The following is a 6,000-nucleotide window of genomic DNA, read 5'->3' on the forward strand; positions in this document are numbered from 1 at the left end:
GTTATATTTTTAAAGACTCTGTCTAAGGGTCTTGTGAGTTTAAAGCGCAGTTATAATGGTGTGTTTTATACTTATTACTGATTTTTTATCACTGAACGAATATTTTACTAAATTCAGAGATATATGAGATGTTGCTTTTTGCGCATATATGTTAGGTTACATTTTAATCTCATTCAGCTATATGTGTTACAAAATCAAATGTTAAAATATTATATATATTTTCTTTGTAATTTTATACAGTTATATTCCATGATTTTCTCATTGCTATCAAGATTAACTAAAAGTACAATATTAAAGTGTTCGGTAGTGTTCAGCTACATCCTATGAAGTTCAAACATCATCAAATTCGTTATAGAGTTTACATAAAACCATGCAACATTTCAAGCCTAAAGGTCAGTTCGTTCGCATATCTTGTGGACAGGCATGCATAAATGATAGTTTTACAGCATTTCTCGTGATGGGCTTTGCTAAGGGACATTATGATATTTTTTGGTTTTATTAATTAAAAACATAAACTAACACATATTTTGTAGAAGAGTCCAAATGTTTAAAAGTTGATAGTTATTTGGGACCTTAGAATTTACACTTTACTAATTCTTTCCCAAGAATTTTTTTATTGAATCTCCTTGGTCCAAATCCATCCAAATTGTATAAAATATTTGTAGATTTTATAAACACACTGGTTCTTTTGTAGTTGCATATTTGTTTATTTTTAACTATAAAAAGATATCATACTAACAAGTTATTTTTAAATTTTCCTATTGTGCTATAGACAAAAAATTCGTATTACGCATCTAAAATTAAACTTCTGTGGTTACAAAAACAAAAAAGTAATTGATCAAGGTACCAAAATGACATATCAGTCGGTTGCTTTACTCAGATATGCACATTGTAACACTGTCTGTCATAACCAGTCTTAACGTGGTTCATTTGTTTGCAACTTCGCGTGAGGCACAAGTCACACGTTAATCTATGCAACCGGTAAATCTTTTAAAACAACACGTTAAAAATAATAGGTTTATTACGGAGCTTTTACTCGCTACGCAATACATTTAGAGGGGAAAAATATGGAAAACGTTCTGTTGACAAATTTGTATATTTTTCACTTCAATTTTTTCACATGCATTGTAGATACAGGCCTACGTTTAACTGAAAAAACTAAATAAGTACCATTTATAAATTCCAGCTATTTAAGTACCAGGATTATTAAATATTTAATTAAAAAAAATAATGTTTGCCTAAAAATGACTAGAGTTTACTCTATCTCATTGTTCGGGTGTAATAATATAGTTTATTACTAAAATATAAAAGATACCTTTAAACGGTATCATGTATTGTGTCTTTTAAAAAATTATGAAGCACTTTCAAGTCAGTGGTGGTATTTCTTGTATGAATACCAGAAGAAATGTATACCTGTATAAAAAAAGAAAAAATCACAAAGTAAATTTGCGATTTGAGGAGGAACTGATATACCCCAACTTTGTTACCAGGACTATCGTTATCTGATTTAGCGATAAACTCCCTTAAATCTGCTTGCGGTAAGTGAGGACCTACACAACAGATAGCGCTGCTACTCTCAGTCTGTACCTTGTAGTGGTCATTTCATTTCTCTTGTGCCTGTGTGGTAATGTAATACGTCAGAGATATAATTCATGCGGCACTAACGAAATGAGGGAAGAGATCTGTACAACCAAATCATTCTTTGGCCAAGAGTATTGGCTTTCTTCATAAAGGTGAACTATTCATATTGCATTCTATTTAACGTGTGATAAAATAATTTAGTATCTTATATCTATGTTGTAGACGCATAACGGAAAAATTTAGTAGAATAAAAAAAAACATAATTTGTCGTCTAGCAATAGTAACACTTTAGTGAAAACAGAACTGCATTTAATAATCGAGAAAGAGTTTACATGCAAAATATTCCGCTTCTTCACTATTTAAAATAAAATTCCTAATGTATTGCAACTTAGTTTAAAGCCAATTTTTTTATATTGAAAAAATTATTGTTTTTAATATGGTTAAAGATTGAGGAGTTATTCTTTTTATGTACTTTTACTTTTACCCATCGCAGTGCTAAAGGCATACGTAAACTGAACTACAGATTCATATTAACATTTTTATAAATCTAAAAACTACAGTGTATTTGCCATGACCTTGTAAACACACCTTCCCGTGAAACCTTAAAAAGTATTTTTAATTTCCGATATATTTGGAGAAACTCCTTGTTGATACTTCCTAGTAAACATTGTTCCAGAGTTTGTAACACGATCTGAATAAAATGGCAAGTTTACAGGTTTGTTTACCGTCTCATCAGCGGTACAACTAGGTCAAACATACCGAAATAATAAAACAAACCATAAAATTTTGTTCTTATAATAATTTATCAATTAAATGTGATCATTAAAAAGCCTAACGAAGTAACAGATTGCAATACATAATCAGCAGCAAGAACTTCTATAAAATGCTACATTTAATTTGTGTTTGACAAAGGCTACTCAATTTCGAATTTCTCTGTAACAAACCCTTTCGCCAAGAATGATTGCTCATTGTTTTCCTCAAAATGTGTTTCCTCATCGGACCAAATTTACATGTTTATTGAAACCATTATTAATTTATCTGCTTTTGTAGAATTGGGTTTGTGTTTTAACAAAGCCAGACGAATATGTCGTAGATTAATTGACCTATCCTAGGGGGTTTGTGATAAACGTCCATCAAATTACACACTTTAATGTAATCTGTGCATTTTGTTTGTTGCATTAATGTAACGTTTTGAGTATGAATAAAATACTGTTTCCTGGGCGTATAAAAACTACACCTATCCCTTTCTTCTAGCTATTAATGACATTTATGAACACAATTTGATTTTATGATAAACAAGGAAATTTATTTTCAGAAAGGTATTTTATACTTTAAGTGAAGTTCTTCGAGTGAAATTGTTGATAATAAATTCTTCCATAGTATAAAACCTATTACTACAAAGCCGCTGTGTTTGATTTATACACCTGTTCAGAATCTTTTTTTGGGATAACAGAAAGAAACTGCACTCTTTTTTACAGTGTTATACATCCTATTTTTATCATGCAAATTTTAGTAAAATATACTGTGGAAGCTATAAAAACATAGGCTTAATATGAACATTGCAGATCCTCTTAACTACTAGAACTGTATATTATAAAAAGCTTTTTTATAGCAAGTATTATAAAAAGAGTCCCTGAGCATGGTTATTAGGTGTCTCTTAACTGTCTCGAGCCTGAGATAAAAGAGCTTCGAGCTTTCGAGCTTTAAAACCAAATTAAAAAATCCTTCAATAATGAAACACTACGATTGTCACACCTTCATAGCAATTTTATTCCAAGGTTATTGTAAGGTAACAGTCCCACTACCTAAATTTACATTCTGTATATTAATTGTGCCCGGTTCTTCGATGCTCAACCTTTTATATTTGTAAGAAATTAGAAAGACCAACTAGAGACTCTTGCAGTTATTACGATCAATAATCTTGTCATTTTATACATAAAGAAGCTATGGAATTATTCATGTATTTAAAAATATTGATAAACCTTTTGAGCTTGAGTATTAATAAAATATATGAAAGTCATAACTTAAAACATATTAAGAAAATTAAAAAAACTTACTACGGTTCAATAAAAATAATTTTAATTTAATAATCACTTAGTAATAAAATAAAAATAAAGCTGAAATTAAACACTATGAGTAATAAGATATATCAAAAATATGATCTAGGTGAACGGTCCAAACTGCACATTCGAAGCAACTCTTACACTGATAATTCGTTAAAGTATACGACTTGTATTTTTTTAATGGGTAAGGAGGAGGGTTAAAAGTTAGCTAAAGTTAGAGAAAATTGTACTAATGTTGCGACGTGTTTACCTTTAGACATATGTATTTACCAACATATTCAATTAGTCTGTGTAAGTGACATATGCAGCTTCTTTCAAAATACGTTGCTTTTTGTGTTCAATAAAAGCGGTAAGAAATGTTTAAATAAGGACGACGACTATTACTTATGTTTATTATGATGTATTAATTATGTTCTTATGATATTTCTTTACGACACTGTTGAAGCTTATTGGAATCTAAACTATGACCTTGAAGGCTTAATAAGGCAATCAGGAGTTACAAATTAAAAGAGCAATTGCTTTTTTGCTAGGCATTGATCTAGTTAACTGTCTGTACTATATACTCTGGTTTTTATTTGTAGTTTTCATTGTAATCATCAATGACGAAAATGAAACGTAAAGTGTTTACTAAAGCTAATTGTTCTTAATACGAATTCTTAAAAATGTTTCATAAAACATTTACTCATTTGCAAAGTACATGAATAATATTACTTAGTATTCAATCCAGTACGTGATATAACATAACGTGATACAAGGTAATTAGTTAATAAACTGCGTAGTCTGGTTTTGTTGACGCATAAGACAGAATAGCCAAATAATTATGATTCGTTCACTGGATTTAGTCTGTTTGGATATTCTACGAAAATCAAACGACGGTTTTTGCCTCTAATGGCACTTTTAAAAACACCTGTAAACTGTTTTAGTTTTCTCTGGTTTTTACAATTTTATTCAACTGATTTAGAAGATCAAGAAATATTAGTATTAAAAATTTTCAGAAATTTAATTAGTGGCTTTTTCATGATATATGTTCTGGATAATAAACTAGATTTACTTAGAATTTTGAGAATAATTAGATTTTATTATTATTATTACCTAGTTTATAGAAAGTATCATTGAAGAATATTATGAATTATAATAATTCCTCTAAAATTTTATTTTAATTTAAATTTTAAAATTTTTTATATTTTACAATTTAAAATGTTAAAGAGTTTTATGCAAATTCTATTGATAAGTATGTTACTTTACAGTGCCACTAGTATAAGTTCACTTGACTTACCGAAGTGATCATAAACTATACTATGTTTACTTTTTGGCTGGAGTTGAATTCATACTGTAAGTGCTTTCTACAATATATCTTGTCCCGATGTCTTTCTTAAGAGTTGAAAACGGGAAAATGTATCTGAAAAAAGATGGTAAATACAAAGAGAGACTTAAAACTTGATATATGTATATGTGTTTCTAACTTTTCTTGTCCCAGTGTCTTATTTATTACACTGAATTTAATAAATACTTTAAGATTAAATTTCATATTTGAATTTTTAAAACTAATATTAATTATTGCTCGGAAATATAGAGAGAAAATTTGAATATTGGTTTTATTATCTGTATATTTGCCAGTTTATGTTGAGCATATCTGGGAGCATGTAATGTTGAGTTTTGTGTGTTAGTTATTCCGTGTTTTATAGTATTGTATTTGTGCGGGGTTTTACTGGGTTTTTTTTGTCTCAGGGAAGTAGGAGCTGGGTACTCTTATTGAGCCTCGTCAGTTGGTTGCCTTTTGAGTTGAGACTACTTAAGTTTAGTAAGTTAGATTTTGTTTGTCTTGAAGTTGATATGGCCGTCTCTTTGGTGCCTGAGTATCTCCGGAAGCCGGAGCTGGTTTTTGAGGTCGTGTCTAGGGGGCAGCAGGCTCGGGAGGACGTAAAGGGGTTGAGAGCTCAGCTCAGGGCCTGTTTGAACTTAGAGAGGACATAGCAGGAATCATTTTGATTGGAAGATGAATTAGCTAGCTGCAAGACTAGGATGGAAGAATTAGAGGATGACATTGATAGTGGGTCACTGCCTTTAACTGGGTCGGCCAAGGCTCGTTTGGGCTCCCAGATTATTCACTGGTGCGCCAGGGTGCAACTGCTTAATAAGGCTCCTGGACTCACCGCTGATATTGGTGCATGGGCCATTACTACTTCTGAAAAACTACAGTCAGCCCTGGAGAGTCTAGGTGAGGTTAGGTCCGTCAGAGAGAGAGGGGCCTCCTTTCAGGAGCCTCCTACTCTGTCAATTTCGGATTCTCGTATTGCTGAGCTTGGAGGAGCTGCAGGTCCTCAGGGTGTTGCTCCAGGGTGCCGAGATTCGGAAT

This window comes from Homalodisca vitripennis, chromosome 6 (assembly GCF_021130785.1).
Source record: "Homalodisca vitripennis isolate AUS2020 chromosome 6, UT_GWSS_2.1, whole genome shotgun sequence".
NCBI classification, from domain to species: domain Eukaryota; kingdom Metazoa; phylum Arthropoda; class Insecta; order Hemiptera; family Cicadellidae; genus Homalodisca; species Homalodisca vitripennis.